Here is a 22,811-nt window from a genome sequence, read left to right as displayed (position 1 = left end):
AGTTTTTGCATGGAAGTCTGTGGGAGGCGATTTTGCATGGAAGTCAATTGCCCACAGCAGAAAATGCCAGGTGCCTGGAACTGCATGTCCCGATCATTGGGCTATATGATTTCTTATCCCTGCAGTGGGTAATCTTACAGTATTTTTCATATAGTCCCCACTGGATTGTGGAGTAGTTTTTAATTTTGTACATGGAGATGTTATTTGAACTTACAGTGGGACATTGGTCAAGCAAATTAGCAACACAATTGGTCACAAATCAGTCTACCTTTCCTTCAGCAAAGTTTCTGGGACAGGTTGTGACCCCAGCTTCAGTTTGCAAAGATCTACGACTGGTTATCTGGGGATGATACAGATTTTCATGCTAAACACACACAATTAAGATGTGGTCAGGGTCTGGGGTCAGGTCTCACTATGTTGCAGTGCTAGTTTAGAGCAGCTGAGGAAGGAATTTATGACTCCAGTTGTAGCCTTGTAATAAATCTGTCACACAATCTATCTTGCTGCGCCTGTTGAGCATTGCCATAATTGAGAAATGTACCCCCCACAGTATCTTCCAGTCAAAAAGTGTAAAAATAGGAGTGCAATGCCTTGTTCACACAGACGTACTTAGGCGTACACCGTGTGAGGGCAATGTTTTCCCGCACGGGGATGCACAAGTGTTTTGTGCATCTGCGTGCATGCAGTCCCATTCATGTCAATTGGGACGCAGCGGCTGCACAGACATCCTCGTGGGTGAGTGTCCCTGAACCCACACTTTCTACATTCAGGGGCATGTGCTTGCACCCACACAGATGTCAAATTGGCAGCAACAGATGCGTCTGTGCATGGTATACCTACCTGTGCTGTGTTGCCCCAAACCTCCCCTGCCGGCGCTCATTCTCCTCCTCTTCTGAGTGTGCACTGCTTGCTATGGGGCTCAGTCCCAATCTGGGCTGTGTACATCTGTTGACACACTCAGCACGGCTCAGTCCCGCCACCCTCTGTGCTCATAGGATTAGATTGACCGAAGTGGGAGCCAATGGCTATTGCTGCTTTCGAGCCTACTGTGAGAAGAGAGGGTGAATAGAGCAGCACTGCTGTAGATGGGCTCAGCGATGGATCGAGACAGGGCTCAGATATGCATTTTAAGAAGGAATACATTGAATGAATGTTTTTTTTTATCTTCATGTAGAGAATGCATTAAGGTAAAAAAACTGTTTGCCTTTATAACCACTTTAAATATTCCCCTGTGAATGAGGTCCAAGACCAGCAAGTGACCAGCTAATTACTCACTAAGCAAACAATGGCTTTCCTACTACATACAGTTGTGCTCACAAGTTTACATACCCTTGAAAAATTGGTAATGTACAGTATGTACCATTTTTGAAGAAAACATGAGTGAGCACGCAAAACACTTTTTATTTCCTATGGGATTCATATTCGCCTGTAGGCCATAAGAGAATGACACAATCATAAAGCAAAACATGGTAACAAGTAAACCAATGAAATGCCCCCTGTTCAAAAGTCTGCATCCCCTTGTTTTTTAATACTGTGTATTACCCCCTTTGGCATCAATGACAGCATGCAGTCTTTTGTAATAGTTCTCTATGAGGTCCAAAACTCTTGCAGGTGGTAGAGTTACCCATTCATCTTGGCAATATGCCTCCAGGTCATGCAACGTCTTTAGTCGTCTTGCAGGAAACGCATTTGTGAGATCCCCTGAGTGGCTCGATGATATTAAGGTTAGGAGACTGTGATGGCCACTCCAGAACCTTCACCTTTTTCTGCTGTAACCACTGGAGGGTAGGGATGCACCGAAATTTCGGCTACTGAAACATCAGCCAAAAATAGCAATGACGATTAGGAAAAATTTAGCCAATACAGGGGACTGTGTGTGCTGCAGATGTGGGGGGCAGGGAAGGAGCAGTGTATACAGTGACTGGCTGTCACTATATGTCAGTGCTGGTTTTTAATTGTAATTACCGGCTTTTGTTTTTTTTCTTCCCTATAGTTCATATAATTAGCTGCCACTTTCCCCCCAGCTAAAAGAAACAATGTTTCCTTTTAGTTTCTTTCCCAAGATAAAAGAAACAAACTTTCCTTTAGCTCTGGGGAAAGTGACAGCTAATTCTGTGAGCTATATTGAAGAAAAAAAAAGCTGGTAATTACATATAGGGTTTATTTACTAAAGCTGGAGAGTCCAAAATCAGACTCCCTTCTGCATAGAAACCAATCCGCTTCTAACCTCAGCTTGTTCAATGAAGCTTTGGCAATGAAACCTGGAAGCTGATTGGTTTCTATGCAGAAGGGAGTCTGATTTTGGACTCTCCAGCTTTAGTAAATAAACCCCAAAGTGACAGCCAGTAAGGGAGCCTCTCTGTATACACTGCTTTCTCACTGTATACACTGCTCTTCTCCCCACCTGCTCCCCCCTACAAAGAGGACCTGTCACTCATATGCTATCACATAGGGGACTATTGGTCCCCTATGTGATAGCAATAAAATCATAAGTTAAAAAAAAAATACATGAAAGTAGAAAAAAAATTTAAAAAAAACAATTGGAGCCTCCCCACCCCAGACGTTTCGGTTCGGTTTTTGGCCACATGCATTCTGAATTTTCGGTATCAGTTTCGGCACCAGAATTTTCATTTCGGTGCACCACTACTGGAGGGTCAACTTGGCCTTTTGGTGTCGTCACTCCAGATTACAGTGTGCCAGAAGCTTTGAAGGATGTCAAGGTGTTGTCAGGCATATTGTAACCGGACTTTTTTTGTAGCATTGGGGCAATAGAGACTTCTTTCTGGCAACTCGACCATGCAGCTCATTTTTGTTCAATTAACATTGTATTGTGCTCCTTAAAAACAACCACAATGTCTTTTTTCCAGAGCAGCCTGTATATCGCCTGAGGTTCCCTTTGTTTTTTCTTTGTATCCCAAACAATTATTCTGGCAGTTGTGGCCGAGGTCTTTCTTGGTCTTACCCTACTTTGGCTGGGTATCAAGAGATCCCTGAATTTTTCACTCTAATAGGTAACTTAACAGTACTGACTGGCATATTTAAGGCTTGGGTATCTTTTTTCTTTTTTTTTTTATCCATTTTTATATATTTCCATTACCTTGTTACACAGGTCTTTTGACACTTTTGTTCTGCTTCCCGTGGGTCAGTGTCTAGCCTGCTCAGTGCTTCCATGTAAGACTAACAAACAGATTGACTATATATACACAGACACTAATTGCAATTTGTAAGCCACAGATGGGCAGCACAGTAGCTAAGTGGTTAGCACTTCCGCCTGGCAGTACTAGGGTTGTTGGTTCAAATCCCAACCACGACGCCACCTGCCTGGAGTTTGCATGTTTTCCCTGTGCCTGTGTGAGTTTCCTCCGGGTACTCCAGTTTCAACACACACTCCAAAGACATGCTGGTAGGTTAATTGGCCGTAGTATATGTATGAATGTGAGTTAGGGACCTTAGACTGTACTTTAGACTTGAGGGTTAGGGACTGATGTGAACGTACAATATATTTGTGAAGTGCTGTGTAAATTGACAGCCCTATATAAGTACCTGAAATAAATAAATGTGGGAAATTAACCCTTAATTGTCATTTTAACCTGCGTATCTGTACCAAGGCCAAACATTTCAGGTGATATAAACTTTTGATCATGGCCATTTGGGTGATTCCTGTTACCATTGTGAATTTAATAGGAGCCAAAAAAAAGTGATGATAAATGGCTTCATATTATTATTATTATTATACAGTATTTATAAAGCGCCAATAGTTCGCTCAGCGCTGTACATTACAAAGGGGAACAGAACATGACAGAACAATACCAATACAATGCAAAACATGAGGGGATCGAGGGCCCTGCTCTTACGAGCTTACAATCTATATGATCACTATCCTGAAATAAGACCGTTTTTTGATATGAATAGTCTTTTTTTTTTTTTTATATTAATGCCAAAATTTCACGTTTTCTGCCAGGGTATGCAAAATTTTGAGCACAACCTTGTCAAATATTGCAATGGAAATCCCTTTTCTAAGGGTAGCCTGCTTTTCTAAATTACTACTTTTATTTCAGTGACTTTAACAGGTGCTGGTGACAGTGCAATACCAATATGTGATCTAAAAGAATTGGCCACTTTACATGTAAAAAATAAGTCACAGCTTAATAATAATCTTGATTACATATCTAAATTGTCAACTAGAGGCAGGAATCGTTAAAACTACGTGCTGTGTGCGGTGGCCGTGGTCTTTGTCAGCAGCCTTTGAATAGAAGATCGCCCGCTATAGTCTGTGCTCCAGGGCATCCTGTGATTTTCTATAACCCTGGCTGACCTCTCCACATTCCTAACATACCATAAGCACAGTCCTAATAAAAAACACACCTCCTTACTCCAGAGGCCCCTGAGTTTCCCCCACCGCCTTGCAAGGCGACATTTGCATTGTAGCATAGGGCCCTCCTGTTCATAGTGTCTGAAACAATCATTGTATTGCTCCTAGCAACCATTGCTTCCTTTTTTAATTTTAAATCTTCCATGGACTGATGAATTGGTGGTTACGTGTAAAACAGGCAATATATGTGGCAATCTGATTGCTACAGCCACATGGTGATACCCCCTCTAATTCACCTGTGTATTGGGCACATACTCCTACTAATTTTTAGATGTCCTGAAGTCACTTATTCGTTTTAACCGTTTGAGGACCGTAAGATTTTGGAATGCCAAAAGAATAAATTTTTTTGTTTTTAAAGTTCGTACACTTCAGGTGCTGTAACTAAGCCATTTCATGAAATAATTGGCCAAAAGCTAGATCCATTTGTTGTTTGTTGAGAAGAACTAATATTTTGACTCAAACCCCCCCAAAAAAAAGAGTTTTAAGTTCTTAATCAGATGATACACGCAATTAAAAACATGGGACAAATACGTCCCTTGGTCCTCAAAGGGTTAAAGTGTGTTTGCTTACTCAGAACAAAGCAACAGATTTAATTAAACGCCGGCTCCACCAGCAGCTTATACTGGTTTCCTGAGCTCCGTTCAATCACTGGGAGTAAAGATTTAGCGCCGTGTAAGCTCCATGTCACAAGACATTGAGTGGAGGGTTCTCTTCCTGCCAGAGGCGGACTAACCATTTGGAAACTCGGGCACTGCCCAAGGGCCCGGGGTCAGTAGGGGGCCTCATGAGATGCCTCTGGTACCTTTTTCATAGGCTTTTTTGAGTTTGGGCAAGGACACAGGGGCCCCATGATCCCCTATTGCCCGGGAGCCCCATGAGTTGTCAGTCCGCCCCTGCTTCCTGCCATGTGGTGCCTGATCAACCCATTGCCAAACAAAGAAAAGAGAGAAGCCCCAGACTAAGTGCAGCATTAAAAGTAAGTTTTTATTGCAAGGTAAACAAAGGCAACTCACTAGAAGTGAAATGGGGTCAGGCATGTCACTCCGGAACGTCGTCCTGTATGGGTCTCAAGGGCCGATGGAGAAGGAGCAGAGGCAGTGTGTCACAGGAGCTGCAGCAGAAACTCGGGTCTTCTGGATGCTCAGTGATAGCTACGACCAGCCACTGAAGGGAAAACCAGCCTGGTACGCAGATGGCGTCGGGGCGGAGGTGACATCAGACGTAGGAGCATGGTGCCATAAAGGGGGTGGTAACGCGTTTCGAATAGTAGCTTCTTCCTCAGACTTCAGTCACATGTTCCACATATCTGGAAATTCAGGGTATCTTCCTTTGCTTCTGGTGCCAACTGGCAAAGGGAATGCAAACATAAGCTCCTATAGAGGCTGCAGTTAGAACAAACTTGTTGATTTGTCCTGCACTGGCAAATCACAGGTTTCCTATCATCAATTTTAATCTCCTAAACGTCAAGTCATGCCTAAAGTTGACCATAGATTCGAATCTTGGCCAGTTCAGCAGGAACCGGCTGAGATTACAGCTATGCATTGGCAGGCTGAATGCACCCAAGTTGATCTATCAACTTGGGTACAACCAGCCTGCTGGGTATTACATGCGATTATTGCTAGCGGCTGTTATAGCCATTTGCAATAATCCCCTTGTTCTCCCAGCGGGGATGGCTTCGCCCGCCGCCCCCTTGCCCGGAAAACACAGTTACTCGGCAGGAGGGATTCCTCGTCAACACTGTCTGCAGGAAAGAAATTTGCTCCATCTATGCCTGGCCTTAGGCTGGTCATACACACTTTTTTTTTTTTTTTCTTTTAGCCTGCAGATTCCTAACAGATCACTCCATCCACACTATACAGTGTGGATGGATGAGTCTCGCACTGCGGCTATTCTTTTCTGTCAATTGGTGGCTTTGATTGGAGGTAGCTGTTCGGCTGACAATTCTATGCCTGGCTCCTTTGATTTTTTTTCTGTTAAAGAATGTCGTGTGAGAAGGGGGTTGACAGGACCACCCACAAAAACCTTTTGTCCGCTTTATCATGAACCCACTGAAATTCAATCAGTGTATGGTCAGCTATGTCAACGTTCACGATGTTACTCTTTTGCTTGTCACAAACCACTTCCCTCTGCCCCTAAGATCTAGTTTCACTAGGAATTTTTTTTTTTTTTTACTAATGGCTTGACTTCACAAATTTTTAAACTTAAGAATTCTGGGCAAAAATGTAATTTTCCCATGCAGTGGGGCTATGCCTGCACTGCATGGGTTAAGCTCATTTTTTTCTGGGGGTTCGGCAAGCAGAGATGTACTCGGAGAATTGGCGGATTAGGCAAGTAGAAGAGTGGTGCCCGCCACTCCTGACGACCTTTCCCCCCCATTCACATTAGCAGTAATCCATGCAGTGTGGGCACAGCTCAACTGCATTGGGAAATACAATTTTGACTGGAGTTCTGCTTTAAGCCCTGCCAACTCTTGTTTAGTAAAGTACATCAGTGGCCAGTAAGGGGGTATGTTTATCAGTTAGGCAGATGGTACATGTGTGGGCATAAGCTGTCCATACACTGGATTCACAGGAATCAGCCGATCAAACAATTGAAGGAATCGAGTGGAAAAAATCAGCCAAACAGTGAAAGCAGTCAATTAAAAGGTCTGCTTTTTTGCAAGCACAATATCCCCCCCAACACAAATGGCATTTGTAAACCAACAGGTTACCCATGGAGAAGTTGGGTAACCTTGTTTCTGTCCTTCTATGCCAAGGTAAAGTGTTTTTTTTTTTTTTTTTTTCTTAGGCTTCGTGGGTTGGGGGTGTTATGTGGGAACTGGGCAGGAGGACTTGGAAATAAAGGTGTGAAGTTTGGGTGGAAGACGGTGCTGGACTGGTGCTGCTGGGGGCTGCGTAGTGGCAGATTACCGTGTGGAGGGTATAGAAGGAATTGTTTCCAATTGTAGGTGGTAGGTGATGGACTCCGTTGGTGTCTAGGGCTGCTACCTTTCTGATAATGACAATGGGGGTGTTACCACAGGGAACACTAGGTTGATTGAAGAGTAGCGCCTGGTGTCTAGAGAATGTCGCACCTACCTGATGATTTTATTAGTAGTTTATTGAAGACAAAAGTGGAGCCAGTGCTTTGTGGGGGAATTGCCTCCCATTCTTCAGGGTTATATTTCTTAGAGAGTGGTTAGACAAGGAGAGGGTTACATATATTCCCATCAGCAGCATTGCAGGATTTTTCTGCTCCACAGCTCTGACATACTGCAGAGCCGCTAATGGAGTATATGTAACCCTCTCCGAGTCTAACCAATCTCCAAGAAATACAGCCCCTGGAAGGGGGTGGGAGTGGGAATTGAAGGAACACGTTGGCTCCACTTGTATACTTTTATCTTCAATAAACAACTATAATTATTTTTTATTGTTATACAGGATTTAACAAGCTCGTGCAGACTCCACCTCCGCAACATCGCCAAAATCTGCACGTTCCTAACCCCAGAAACCACTAAACAGCTCATCCACTCTCTCATCATATCACAACTCAATGACTGCAACTCCCTCCTCACTGGCCTGCCTCGCCGCTGGCTATCCCCGCTTCAGTCGATCCTGAATACGGCAGCCAGACTCATTCACCTTTCCAACCGCTCCATCTCCGCCACCCCCCTCTGCCAATCCCTCCACTGGCTTCCGATTGCGCAACGGATCAAATTCAAAATCCTAACACTGACGTACAAAGCCGTCCACCATACTGCCCCGATCTACATCACTGACCTAATATCCAAGTACCGCCCAGCACGCACACTCCGCCCCTCACAACACCTCCTTCTCTCTAGTTCCCTGGTCTCCTCCTCCCATGCCTGCCTCCAGGACTTCTCCAGGTGTCACCCATCCTCTGGAACTCCCTGCCCCAACCCATCAGATTATCTCCTACTCTCCTCTCCTTTTAGGTGCACCCTGAAAACCCATCTCTTCAGGGAAGCCTACCCCACCCCCTGCTAACTTGCCGACCTCCTCCACTCTTCCTACCACTCCATCCCCCACAGCTATCTCCTCCTGTGCCACCATCCCCTCCCTCCTAGATTGTAAGCTCCAAAGAGCAGGGCCCTCGATCCCCTCATGTTTTGCATTGTATTGTTATTGTTCTGTCACATGTTCTGTCCCCCTTTGTAATGTACAGCGCTGAGCGAACTATTGGCGCTTTATAAATACTGTATAATAATATAATAATCATATAGCGCCAACGGTTTGCTCAGTGCTTTACATTATAGTGGGAGACAATACAGTTCAATACAAGAGGGATTTGAGGACCCTGCTCCTTGGAGCTTACAATCTATTCTAGAAAAATCCAGTGAGACATTTCTCTAGACACCGGGCGCTCCTCTGCAATCATCCAAGTGCTGCCAATAAGGGGACCTTCTGTTTGGCATGGATGGTTTGCTGTGATGACAGTAGATGGCTTTTGGACCTTCAGATATGAACTTAACTTCAAAAAATGCTGTTTATGATTTAAGGAGAGACCACCTTATTTTATGGGCAGTTTTCACCAGCAATTGCTTGGGAAAATCATGAGGAACCCATAAGTATTACGTTTATCATAAAATTGCTGTTTTTCTGAAATTGCACCGAGGTTTTTTGTTTTTTTTGTCTAGCTGCAGACAATAGCTGAGTACCCTGTGTCTGACACTAATGAGCTTCCTAGAAAGAAAGGGATGGATTAAGAGGATTATCTGTTTTGTCTAAGGCCCAGTCTTTACACCCCCTCTGTAGAGCGTTGCATGGGGGAGGGTAAAACGCAAACAGGATCTTTCCACGTTTACATTCTGGAAACTAAGAGAGCTTTATGGGCCAGAGAACAGGACAGATTGAGAGGATGGTGGAACATGTGCAGACCTCTCTGGAATACATTTCCTATCATGAATGTGGCCAGCGGAGTGCCTGGGCTCTCATGTGTGATGATGGCATCCATTATTTGTGATGAAAGGCCCGTGTCTTCTCTGGAGGCTTGTGCAGTACTAATTGCAACATGCATGGTGATGTTATCTGCTGCCACCTTCTCTTCTGTACACTCAGGAGGGGCCATGTCACTTCCTCTCCCGCCTGTAAACAATAGTAAACACTAAATGACGGCTCCTGTCAGCATATGCAGTAGCAGCAAGCTGTAGATTTCTTCACACTTGGCCTAAAAATAACTTGTTTATAAAGATAGGTACTCTCCTGTCACACACAAGGTCTTTGGGTTTACACTGACCAGATACACAGGCTGAAGCTGAGGGGCTTTCGTTTTTATTCTGCTATTTTACCTATTGATCCTTCTGGCCCTGTTAGCTAAATTTCTATATTTTTTCAGTATTCTGAATGGCTCAGAATCTGCGCTGGTGAAAATACAAGACAAAAAGAGAAGTTGTGACAAGATTCACAGGAAAGCGGCTACATTTTGGACAGAATGCAATACTCAGAAAAATTTCCAAAAAATGATGCTTTATTAAACATCAGTAGTAGACATTAGGGTAATGACCCCGGTTCACCATCACCTCAGTATGAGATCATACACTCAGACCTGTTTTTAGGGTAATTACCCTAATGTCTACTATTGATGTTTAACCACTTCCCGACCGGCCGTTGTATATAAACGGCCGGAGGGTGGCAGTGCAGGGTCGGGTGGCAGTTTATGAACGGCCTCCCCGCACCCTGCTTGTGCGCGCTCCCTGGGAGCGCGCAGCACTGCGTTCCGGTGCCCGCTGTGTCCTCCGGACACAGTGAAACACCGATCGTCGGACGGGACCTCTGTACGAGGTCCCGATCATGTGATCACTGATTGGCCAATCAGTGATCACATGCAAAGTAGTAAGCAAGATGTCACTTTTTTTTTTTTACCAAAAAGATAACGGAATACATTTTGGCAAAGATTTATGATGAAATATTATTTATTTGCAAAATTTTATTAAAAAAAACACTTTTCAAAATTTTTGGACTTTTTCATTTACATAGCAAAAAAAAATAAAAATCCCAGCGGTGAATAAATACCACCAAAATAAAGCTTTATCTGTCTCAGAAAAATGGTAAAAAATTTATTTGGGTACAGTGTTGCATGACTGCGCAATTGTCATTCAAAATGTGATAGCGCTTAAAGCTGAAAATTGCCCTGGTCAGGAAGGGGTAAAAGTGTCCGGTCTGGAAGTGGTTAATAAAGCATAATTTTTTGGAATTTTTTCCGAGTATCGCATTCTGTCCAAAATGTAGCCGCTTTCCTGTGAATCTCTTTTCACAACTTCTTTTTGTCTGCATATTTGTTGGCTACTGGATAGAAGCCATTTATTGGGTGATACAGTAAATATTTATATGAACCTCTAACCCCTACTATTCATTATCTGGTGATAATACAAGCCTATGTGTTACAGTGCAGCTTTCCTATACACCAGCCTTTCTCAGTCAGGGTGCCTTGACGTTTCTTCAGGGGTGCCTTGGCAAAATGTCTAAAAATTGCCCAAAATGTGTATACGAGCCAGTGGGTGGAACAAATCTGCCTTTTTAGTTACATAAAGTCACAGGTTTTCATTGTGCACCATTACGACCTTCTAGCCGATGACATCCTGACAATCAATGACATCAGTTATTAAAGAAGATGTGTTCTGCCTGCACAGCATCCTAGTTTGACCCTCCCTGCCCCTCTCCATCAGTGCCGGGGTCACATTAGCTCAGTGATGGAGAAAAGCTAAGGGAGAAGAGAAACCCTGGAATACTAGTCAGTACCAGTGTGCAAAAGTGTATTTGGTTTGGAAGAATAAATCGCCTCTAATGTTGGGTGTCCAACGTGTGGATGGGGTGCCTCAAGACTGTCCATAACTTTAAATGTGCCTCAGGGCTGTCTATAATCTTAAAGGGTGTCTTGACTGAAAGGTTGAGAAACACTGCTATACACATATGAGCATGAGAAGGAGGTTGCAAAAGGCAATGTGTTCCTTTGCTCAGGCATTCCCTCGGTTCACACTATTGAGGCCCGTGCTTGCTCGGGCATGGCAGTCCATTCACATGAATGGGCTGCCATGCCGCATTTCCCACAAGAAAATGCAGCTGCAGGGAAACCGCATGGTCTTTTTGATCATGCAGTTTCCGTACCTGCAATTGCACAGCGGGCTGAGATCCATGGGGGGTACCATTCAGAGTGAATGGCAGTGCGATTTGATTGTGGGAACAGATGCATTTCCTGCACCCGCAGCCTGTGGGCTAGTGCGTCCCGAGGGTCAGACCACTGCAGCTTTCCCATAGATACTGGAGCATGAGGGGTAGGTTGCACAAGCCAGTGTGTGCCATTGTTCAAATGTGGAACTTTACCTATGCAGTGAAGCAAGGAACATACATTCCACATTAATAATTATGCTACCAAAATTAGTGTGCTCTGTAAATTTCCCCCAGCATTGCTCCTTCTCTATTTCTTTCTGCTCCTACTTTCTTCTTGTTGGAGGCTGCCATTTTGCTGAAGCCCAGAGCCCCTGAGCAGCAGTAAATCTTTGTACTGTCAGCAGATCAGCCTCTATAAATTCTGCATGGTACCACAAAATGGAGAGCAGCTGAGCATGTGCAGAGCAGTGTATTACTGGATTTGTAAACAGTATAGGCACTTATTTTTAATGATTTCCATAGCTATGCAAAACCTGCAAAAGGGGCCAATCTGAAGTGATCTAGCAGGACTTAATTTTCTGACTAAAGTTCCACTTTAAGCTGATATTATACAGTCTGGTTGTACAATTCCCTTTAGATCTACCATCATCTGTGTAGTGGGCCTGCCTCATTGGTTAGAAATTGAATGGATTGTTTAGATATGATGTAGTTTTTGGTAAAAGAAAATTGTACAATCAGATTGTTCCGGGTGAGAAATTCGATGTCATAAAGTACCAGATGTACCGCGTCTTCTAGGGGAGACTGTAATAAAAAATGGAACAAAACTTCTTTAATCCCTTCTTGCCTGCCCACTGTGGCCCTTGGGCAAGGGGTGTCACAGACTTGCTGATCTTGTAACCACTGTGATTGGCTGTCACAAAGGTCACATGAACGGGAGCCTGTCCTGCCATCTCCTAAACATCACTAGAGACTGGGAGCTGTCTGACACCTTGGCCACTGTGCTGGGGGTGCAGTCTCTGCACAGAAGGCACAGCTGCCACGGTTGCATATGTGCAATATGTGGGCATGAAGGCCCACCCTCCATGCCGCTGCACATATTTACATGGTTGGCAAGAGGTTAGCCAATTATGTACTGATGAAGACATTCATAGGCTGAACAGTTTACTTGTGGCAGAAGTTTCTGTTAACATTGGCAAAAGGAAAGGGTTACTTTAAGCACAGTTGCAGTGTTTCCTGACCAGAGTTCAGAAGTCTTACATGGAATATTCTTCAAACAAACCTGTGGCAACTTTACCATTGTTAAACTGCCTCCAGTATTCTGCAGAAGGTGCCTCTTAGTGCAGTCACACCCATTCAGATCCTTGCTGGAGTGCCCCAAGAGCCCCCAAAATCCAGTGGGCTCTTATACAAATTCTGACCAAAGTCTGGAAGGTCATGCACCTACTCTTCCCTCTGCACATCACTTTTAATAATCTGGCTTCAGCATACTGACCTTTCCTTACAAAAGAGGAAAAAACACAGCAAAATGTAGTTACTTGGACTGGGGTTTTTTTTATTATGTACATTCAGTACAAGAACACATGCGCACCTGGCGTCTCTACCCTGCTGGGTGCCCCCAGAACAAGCTCTGTGCATGCTCACTCCTGAGCCACCTGTGTATGTATAGGACACATAGAGCGCGGTTGGGCCCCGCCCACCGCTCCCTCCTCACTGGTTGTGATGGACAACATTAGGATCAAATGGCTCTTACTGCTGTGTCTCAGCTGGTCAGAGTGGCTTTCTGCCGTGTTTACTGGGTGGAAGCAGTGGCGCATAGGGCATCTCCCCCTCCCCCCCCTTCCGCTCCTCCCCCCCCTTTCCGCTCCTCCCTTCCCCTTTCCGCTCCTCCCTTCCCCTTTCCGCTCCTGCCTTCCCCTTTCCGCTCCTGCCTTCCCCTTTCCGCTCCTGCCTTCCCCTTTCCGCTCCTCCCTTCCCCTTTCCGCTCCTCCCTTCCCCTTTCCGCTCCTCCCTTCCCCTTTCCCGCTCCTCCCCTCCCTTTCCCGCTCCTCCCCTCCCTTTCCCGCTCCTCCCCTCCCTTTCCCGCTCCTCCCCTCCCTTTCCCGCTCCTCCCCTCCCTTTCCCCTCCTCCCCGATCCTCCCCTCCCTTTCCTCTCCTCCCCGATCCTCCCCTCCCTTTCCTCTCCTCCCCGATCCTCCCCTCCCTTTCCTCTCCTCCCCGCTCCTCCCCTCCCTTTCCCGCTCCTCCCCTCCCTTTCCCGCTCCTCCCCTCCCTTTCCCGCTCCTCCCCTCCCTTTCCCTTCCCGCTCCTCCCCTCCCTTTCCCTTCCCGCTCCTCCCCTCCCTTTCCCTTCCCGCTCCTCCCCTCCCTTTCCCTTCCCGCTCCTCCCCTCCCTTTCCTCTCCTCCCCCCCCTTTCCGCTCCTCCCTTCCCCTTTCCGCTCCTCCCTTCCCCTTTCCGCTCCTCCCTTCCCCTTTCCCGCTCCTCCCCTCCCTTTCCCGCTCCTCCCCTCCCTTTCCCGCTCCTCCCCTCCCTTTCCCCTCCTCCCCTCCCTTTCCCCTCCTCCCCGATCCTCCCCTCCCTTTCCTCTCCTCCCCGATCCTCCCCTCCCTTTCCTCTCCTCCCCGATCCTCCCCTCCCTTTCCTCTCCTCCCCGATCCTCCCCTCCCTTTCCTGCTCCTCCCCTCCCTTTCCCGCTCCTCCCCTCCCTTTCCCGCTCCTCCCCTCCCTTTCCCGCTCCTCCCCTCCCTTTCCCTTCCCGCTCCTCCCCTCCCTTTCCCTTCCCGCTCCTCCCCTCCCTTTCCCTTCCCGCTCCTCCCCTCCCTTTCCCTTCCCGCTCCTCCCCTCCCTTTCCCTTCCCGCTCCTCCCCTCCCTTTCCCTTCCCGCTCCTCCCCTCCCTTTCCCTTCCCGCTCCTCCCCTCCCTTTCCCTTCCTGCTCCTCCCCTCCCTTTCCCTTCCTGCTCCTCCCCTCCCTTTCCCTTCCCGCTCCTCCCCTCCCTTTCCCGCTCCTCCCCTCCCTTCCCTTCCCGCTCCTCCCCTCCCTCTCCTCTCCTCCCCGATCCTCCCCTCCCTTTCCTCTCCTCCCCGATCCTCCCCTCCCTTTCCTCTCCTCCCCGATCCTCCCCTCCCTTTCCTCTCCTCCCCGATCCTCCCCTCCCTTTCCTCTCCTCCCCGATCCTCCCCTCCCTTTCCTCTCCTCCCCGATCCTCCCCTCCCTTTCCTCTCCTCCCCGATCCTCTCCTCCCCGATCCTCCCCTCCCTTTCCTCTCCTCCCCGATCCTCCCCTCCCTTTCCTCTCCTCCCCGATCCTCCCCTCCCTTTCCTCTCCTCCCCGATCCTCCCCTCCCTTTCCTCTCCTCCCCGCCCTTTCCTCTCCTCCCCGCTCCTCCCCTCCCTTTCCTCTCCTCCCCGATCCTCCCCTCCCTTTCCTCTCCTCCCCGATCCTCCCCTCCCTTTCCTCTCCTCCCCGCCCTTTCCTCTCCTCCCCGCTCCTCCCCTCCCTTTCCTCTCCTCCCCTCCCTTTCCTCTCCTCCCCTCCCTTTCCTCTCCTCTCCTCCCTTTCCTCTCCTCCCTTTCCTCTCCTCCCTTTCCTCTCCTCCCTTTCCTCTCCTCCCTTTCCTCTCCTCCCCTCCCTTTCCTCTCCTCCCCTCCCTTTCCTCTCCTCCCCTCCCTTTCCTCTCCTCCCCTCCCGCTCCTCTCCTCCCCTCCCGCTCCTCTCCTCCCCTCCCGCTCCTCTCCTCCCCTCCCGCTCCTCTCCTCCCCTCCCTTTCCTCTCCTCCCCTCCCTTTCCTCTCCTCCCCTCCCTTTCCTCTCCTCCCCTCCCTTTCCTCTCCTCCCCTCCCTTTCCTCTCCTCCCCTCCCTTTCCTCTCCTCCCCTCCCTTTCCTCCCCTCCCTTTCCTCTCCTCCCCTCCCTTTCCTCTCCTCCCCTCCCTTTCCTCTCCTCCCCTCCCTTTCCTCTCCTCCCCTCCCTTTCCTCTCCTCCCCTCCCTTTCCTCTCCTCCCCTTCCTCTCCTCCCCTCCCTTTCCTCTCCTCCCCTCCCTTTCCTCTCCTCCCCTCCCTTTCCTCTCCTCCCCTCCCTTTCCTCTCCTCCCTTTCCTCTCCTCCCCGCCCTTTCCTCCCCTCCCTTTCCTCTCCTCCCCTCCCTTTCCTCTCCTCCCCTCCCTTTCCTCTCCTCCCTTTCCTCTCGTCCCCTCCCTTTCCTCTCCTCCCTTTCCTCTCCTCCCCTCCCTTTCCTCTCCTCCCCTCCCTTTCCTCTCCTCCCCTCCCTTTCCTCTCCTCCCCTCCCTTTCCTCTCCTCCCCTCCCTTTCCTCTCCTCCCCTCCCTTTCCTCTCCTCCCCTCCCTCTCCTCTCCTCCCCTCCCTCTCCTCTCCTCCCCTCCCTCTCCTCTCCTCCCCTCCCTTTCCTCTCCTCCCCTCCCTTTCCTCTCCTCCCCTCCCTTTCCTCTCCTCCCCTCCCTTTCCTCTCCTCCCTTTCCTCTCCTCCCCTCCCTTTCCTCTCCTCCCCTCCCTTCCCCTTTCCGCTCCTCCCTTCCCGCTCCTCCCCTCCCCTCCCTTCCCCTTTCCGCTCCTCCCTTCCCGCTCCTCCCCTCCCTTCCCCTTTCCGCTCCTCCCTTCCCGCTCCTCCCTTCCCGCTCCTCCCTTCCCGCTCCTCCCTTCCCGCTCCTCCCTTCCCTTTCCTCTCCTCCCCTCCCTTTCCTCCCCTCCCTTTCCTCTCCTCCCCTCCCTTTCCTCTCCTCCCCTCCCTTTCCTCTCCTCCCCTCCCTTTCCTCTCCTCTCCTCCCCTCCCTTTCCTCTCCTCTCCTCCCCTCCCTTTCCTCTCCTCCCCTCCCTTTCCTCTCCTCCCCTCCCTTTCCTCTCCTCCCCTCCCTTTCCTCTCCTCCCCTCCCTTTCCTCTCCTCCCCTCCCTTTCCTCTCCTCCCCGCTCCTCTCCTCTCCTCCCCGCTCCTCTCCTCTCCTCCCCGCTCCTCTCCTCTCCTCCCCGCTCCTCTCCTCTCCTCCCCGCTCCTCTCCTCTCCTCCCCGCTCCTCTCCTCCCCCCGCTCCTCTCCTCTCCTCCCCGCTCCTCTCCTCTCCTCCCCGCTCCTCTCCTCTCCTCCCCGCTCCTCTCCTCTCCTCCCCGCTCCTCTCCTCTCCTCCCCTCCCGCTCCTCTCCTCCCCTCCCGCTCCTCTCCTCCCCTCCCTTTCCTCTCCTCCCCTCCCTTTCCTCTCCTCCCCTCCCTTTCCTCTCCTCCCCTCCCTTTCCTCTCCTCCCCTCCCTTTCCTCTCCTCCCCTCCCTTTCCTCTCCTCCCCTCCCTTTCCTCTCCTCCCCTCCCTTTCCTCTCCTCCCCTCCCTTTCCTCTCCTCCCCGCTCCTCCCCTTCCTTTCCTCTCCTCCCCGCTCCTCCCCTCCCTTTCCTCTCCTCCCCTCCCTTTCCTCTCCTCCCCTCCCTTTCCTCTCCTCCCCTCCCTTTCCTCTCCTCCCCTCCCTTTCCTCTCCTCCCCTCCCTTCCCCTTTCCGCTCCTCCCTTCCCGCTCCTCCCCTCCCTTCCCCTTTCCGCTCCTCCCTTCCCGCTCCTCCCCTCCCTTCCCCTTTCCGCTCCTCCCTTCCCGCTCCTCCCTTCCCGCTCCTCCCTTCCCGCTCCTCCCTTCCCTTTCCTCTCCTCCCCTCCCTTTCCTCTCCTCCCCTCCCTTTCCTCTCCTCCCCTCCCTTTCCTCTCCTCCCCTCCCTTTCCTCTCCTCTCCTCCCCTCCCTTTCCTCTCCTCTCCTCCCCTCCCTTTCCTCTCCTCCCTCCCCTCCCTTTCCTCTCCTCCCCTCCCTTTCCTCTCCTCCCCTCCCTTTCCTCTCCTCCCCGCTCCTCTCCTCTCCTCCCCGCTCCTCTCCTCTCCTCCCCGCTCCTCTCCTCCCCGCTCCTCTCCTCTCCTCCCCGCTCCTCTCCTCCCCTCCCTTTCCTCTCCTCCCCTCCCTTTCCTCTCCTCCCCTCCCTTTCCTCTCCTCCCCTCCCTTTCCTCTCCTCCCCTCCCTTTCCTCTCCTCCCCGCTCCTCCCCTTCCTTTCCTCTCCTCCCCGCTCCTCCCCTCCCTTTCCTCTCCTCCCCTCCCTTTCCTCTCCTCCCCTCCCTTTCCTCTCCTCCCCTCCCTTCCCTCTCCTCCCCTCCCTTTCCTCTCCTCCCCGCTCCTCCCCTCCCTTTCCTCTCCTCCCCTCCCTTTCCTCTCCTCCCCGCTCCTCCCCTCCCTTTCCTCTCCTCCCCTCCCTTTCCTCTCCTCCCCTCCCTTTCCTCTCCTCCCCTCCCCTCCCTTTCCTCCCCTCCCCTCCCTTTCCTCTCCTCCCCTCCCTTTCCTCTCCTCCCCTCCCTTTCCTCTCCTCCCCTCCCTTTCCTCTCCTCTCCTCCCCTCCCTTTCCTCTCCTCCCCTCCCTTTCCTCTCCTCTCCTCCCCTCCCTTTCCTCTCCTCCCCTCCCTTTCCTCTCCTCTCCTCCCCTCCCTTTCCTCTCCTCCCCTCCCTTTCCTCTCCTCTCCTCCCCTCCCTTTCCTCTCCTCCCCTCCCTTTCCTCTCCTCCCCTCCCCTCCCTTTCCTCCCCTCCCCTCCCTTTCCTCTCCTCCCCTCCCTTTCCTCTCCTCTCCTCTCCTCCCCGCTCCTCTCCTCCCCTCCCGCTCCTCTCCTCCCCTCCCGCTCCTCTCCTCCCCTCCCGCTCCTCTCCTCCCCTCCCTTTCCTCTCCTCCCCTCCCTTTCCTCTCCTCCCCTCCCTTTCCTCTCCTCCCCTCCCTTTCCTCTCCTCCCCTCCCTTTCCTCTCCTCCCCTCCCTTTCCTCTCCTCCCCTCCCTTTCCTCTCCTCCCCTCCCTTTCCTCTCCTCCCCTCCCTTTCCTCTCCTCCCCTCCCTTTCCTCTCCTCCCCGCTCCTCCCCTTCCTTTCCTCTCCTCCCCTCCCTTTCCTCTCCTCCCCTCCCTTTCCTCTCCTCCCCTCCCTTTCCTCTCCTCCCTTTCCTCTCCTCCCCTCCCTTTCCTCTCCTCCCCTCCCTTTCCTCTCCTCCCCGCTCCTCCCCTCCCTTTCCTCTCCTCCCCTCCCTTTCCTCTCCTCCCCTCCCTTTCCTCTCCTCCCCGCTCCTCCCCTCCCTTTCCTCTCCTCCCCGCTCCTCCCCTCCCTTTCCTCTCCTCCCCTCCCTTTCCTCTCCTCCCCTCCCCTCCCTTTCCTCCCCTCCCCTCCCTTTCCTCTCCTCCCCTCCCTTTCCTCTCCTCTCCTCCCCTCCCTTTCCTCTCCTCCCCTCCCTTTCCTCTCCTCTCCTCCCCTCCCTTTCCTCTCCTCCCCTCCCTTTCCTCTCCTCTCCTCCCCTCCCTTTCCTCTCCTCCCCTCCCTTTCCTCTCCTCTCCTCCCCTCCCTTTCCTCTCCTCCCCTCCCTTTCCTCTCCTCTCCTCCCCTCCCTTTCCTCTCCTCCCCTCCCTTTCCTCTCCTCCCCTCCCTTTCCTCTCCTCCCCTCCCTTTCCTCTCCTCCCCTCCCTTTCCTCTCCTCCCCGCTCCTCCCCTCCCTTTCCTCTCCTCCCCGCTCCTCCCCTCCCTATCCTCTCCTCCCCGCTCCTCCCCTCCCTATCCTCTCCTCCCCGCTCCTCCCCTCCCTATCCTCTCCTCCCCGCTCCTCCCCTCCCTATCCTCTCCTCCCCGCTCCTCCCCTCCCTATCCTCTCCTCCCCGCTCCTCCCCTCCCTATCCTCTTCTCCCCTCCCTATCCTCTCCTCCCCGCTCCTCCCCTCCCTTTCCTCTCCTCCCCGCTCCTCCCCTCCCTTTCCTCCCCTCCCTTTCCTCTCCTCCCCTTTCCTCTCCTCCCCTTTCCTCTCCTCCCCTTTCCTCTCCTCCCCGCTCCTCCCCTCCCTTTCCTTTCCTCCCCGCTCCTCCCCTCCCTTCCCCTTTCCGCTCCTCCCCGCTCCTCCCCTCCCTTCCCCTTTCCGCTCCTCCCCGCTCCTCCCCTCCCTTCCCCTTTCCGCTCCTCCCTTTCCGCTCCTCCCCTCCCTTCCCCTTTCCGCTCCTCCCTTTCCGCTCCTCCCCTTCCGCTCCTCCCCTTCCGCTCCTCCCCTTCCGCTCCTCCCCTTCCGCTCCTCCCCTTCCGCTCCTCCCCTTCCGCTCCTCCCCTCCTCCCTCCCCTTTCCGCTCCTCCCCTCACTTCCCCTTTCCGCTCCTCCCCTCCCTTCCCCTTTCCGCTCCTCCCCTCCCTTCCCCTTTCCGCTCCTCCCCTCCCTTCCCCTTTCCGCTCCTCCCCTCCCTTCCCCTTTCCGCTCCTCCCCTCCCTTCCCCTTTCCGCTCCTCCCCTCCCTTCCCCTTTCCGCTCCTCCCCTCCCTTCCCCTTTCCGCTCCTCCCCTCCCTTCCCCTTTCCGCTCCTCCCCTCCCTTCCCCTTTCCGCTCCTCCCCTCCCTTCCCCTTTCCGCTCCTCCCCTCCCTTCCCCTTTCCGCTCCTCCCCTCCCTTCCCCTTTTCCCTTTCTCCTTTTCCCTTTCTCCTTTTCCCTTTCTCCTTTTCCCTTTCTCCTTTTCCCTTTCTCCTTTTCCCTTTCTCCTTTTCCCTTTCTCCTTTTCCCTTTCTCCTTTTCCCTTTCTCCTTTTCCCTTTCTCCTTTCCCCTTTCTCCTTTCCCCTTTCCCCTTTCTCCTTTCCCCTTTCCCCTTTCTCCTTTTCCCTTTCTTCCTTCTACCCACCGGTGAACATGTAAGAAAGCTATCAACTTGCAAAGATGCTACATACATTAAGGAACCTATTTATAACGGAGAGCAATGATTACTCCACATCTGCATTTTACATTTAATTAACAAAATGCAGTAGCACAGTGTGGTGCCTGCGGTGCTCTAAGGAGGGTTTTCTGCAGAATAAATGCCTAGGTAGGCAGGGTGAGCCCTCTCACATGATCTGCCCTGTACCAGGTTTCCTCCTCCTCTTGTCAAGAAGATGAACTGGGCTTTATTGCTTTCAGAGTTGCAAAGTATATAACACATCTGTAAAGCACAACCGTGTGCTTTGCAAATGTTCTGGAGGATATTTTTTTCTGTAAAGCCCTGGTGTTTGCCTGGAGCTGTGCATTAGGGTTCCTTAACACCACTAAAAACTATGTTCATGGCTCCCTAAAACCGCAGGAGAAATGGTTTACATTCTAATCTATAAAGCACTTTACAGCACATTGCAGTGTTTTGGGTTTTTTTTGAAGTCTTGCACAGTTCTTTTTAAACAAACATTTCATTATAGTCCTTGCTAATGCATTGAAAATGTGTTAAATATGCAATACACTTTTTCATACATTCAGTCACATGTTCATGGTTCTGCTTGTTTGTTGGGGAAAAAGGGGAAAGCCATATCTAAAATGAACTTAAATTGCATGTTGAGGATTTGCATTTTACCATGCTACATTAAACACAAAAAAACTCATGTATTTCCCAGCGCACTGATGTGAAAGGGCCCTTAAAGTGGAACTATGAGTCCGGAGTACATTCTTGCCCTCAAATGATGTAGGCTTCTTCACCAGTGTTCCATCTATGCAGCCAGCAGTGTCCTAGCAACGGATGGCGCAGTCCCGGTCTCATTCAACTGCTGGCCTAGAGATTCCTTGGCCGAAAACTAAAAGTAAACAAAGATAGGGATGCTGGATGACGACATTACCAAAGAATCCCCAGCTGGCAGCTCAATGGGACCGGGATGAGACATCAGTTGCTAGGAAGCTGGTAGACGGTGGCAACCTAACTACTATGGTAATGACCGCTTGCCAGCACAAATGCCTAACTCTGAGCACTGGTGTCTATTTGTATCCTAGCTCAAAGTTAAGCCGGCCACACGCGTGTCGAATTACGAAAGAATTTTCTTTCTAAAATCTTTTCTATGAATTTTCGTTCAAACCATTAGTTGGTCACAAAAATAGCTGATTTTTGTGTGATCATCAAATTTGAGCATGTTGGAATTTTTTTTTTGAAAAACAAACTAATTTAGAATCCATGGTGGGAGAAGTATAATTAAAAAAAAAATGCGTGTGAGCTGTGACCTGGAAAGAAAAGAAAATTCTTGGCCATGAAAATTCTTTTCTGTAGCAACAAAGACTTGGTTGGTCGAATTTCGAAATCAATGGTGGCACCATTGGATTAGAAAACGCACAAAATGTCAGATATTCTAAGGAAAATTTGTTCAAAATTCGACCCATGTATGGCCTGCATTATTTGTGTTTAGGTAAGCAAGTTGGCACAAATTTTAGAATCTGCTGCAGCCATGGCATCGGAATTTAAAAGTGGCGGTAGTAAAATCTGGTGCACATGGTGGTACTGGTTCTGAAACTGAGACGCAGCCATGAATTAGATGCAAGTCATGTTAAAGGGGGCCATACCACCAGAAAAGTATCCATTTTGCTTTACTTCATTCCCCCCGGTATGTCTCTTAACAACAAGTGTTCACATCTCTGCAGGTGGTGCCGCTGCGGATCTGCACGAAAATCCGTGCAGCCACACCACCCACACAGAGAAATGCGGACTCGTGGGCGGGTGCCATTAGTTCTAATGGCACGCCACCCGCACTGCAAAACGCAACCGCACTGGGAACCGAGGTTCCCGTGTGGGCTGCGTTTTCCAAAGAAGTGCAGTGACTTCTTCCCTGTGGTGGCACGGGAGTCAATTCAAATGAATGGGCTCTCGTGCCCGTGCAAAATGCGGTCCACACGGCCGCACATATATGTGAACCAGGGGTAATTGTAATTTTCCTGTAATATACTGCCTAATGCAGGCCATAGATGGGTCGAAAATTGGCCGATTTTTCGGCCAAAAATAAAATCGGCCGATTTTCGCATCGTTAGTGGGCTAATTGTTCGGCTGTTTTTCGGTATTTTGGCAGATTTTTTTTATCGGTAAAGTTGGAAAAAATCGGCCGATTTTGCCGATCGGCCGATTTTCGCTGCAATGATGGGCAAATCGGCTGATCTTTTTACCGATAAAAAAATCTGCGCATGAGCAGTGACCTGCAATAGGAAGACAAAAAGAGGAATAGGATGAAGAAGCGGAGGAGGATGAAGAAGCGGAGGAGGATGAAGAAGCGGAGGAGGATGAAGAAGCGGAGGAGGATGAAGAAGCGGAGGAGGATGAAGAAGCGGAGGAGGAGGAAGAAGCGGAGGAGGAGGAAGAAGCGGAGGAGGAGGAAGAAGCGGAGGAGGAGGAAGAAGAAGAAGAAGAGGAATTCTAGTCTGGCAAAAAGTGTCCCTGCAGAGAGCTCCGCTATTTCTTTGACAGTTCCTTGACATTTATAGCGGTTGCAACAATATATCTATTTGTTTCTGAATAAAAACATCTGTATCCTAAATGGATACAAATACATTGTTGCAACCGCTATAAATGTCAAGGAACTGTCAAAGAAA

General features: G+C 50.5%; 1 protein-coding gene across 2 annotated transcripts in view; it reads left to right on the top strand.

Annotated features, from left to right (window-relative positions):
- The window catches only part of AKT2 (AKT serine/threonine kinase 2), a 101,453-nt gene that overhangs the window by 43,674 nt on the left and 34,968 nt on the right, over positions 1-22,811 (top strand). The gene's annotated exons all lie outside the window — the stretch shown is intronic.

This window comes from Staurois parvus, unplaced genomic scaffold (assembly GCF_062004578.1).
Source record: "Staurois parvus isolate SC_StPar_1 unplaced genomic scaffold, SC_StPar_1.0 ptg001133l, whole genome shotgun sequence".
Lineage (NCBI taxonomy): Eukaryota > Metazoa > Chordata > Amphibia > Anura > Ranidae > Staurois > Staurois parvus.
This window is presented reverse-complemented; position numbering and strand designations above follow the sequence as displayed.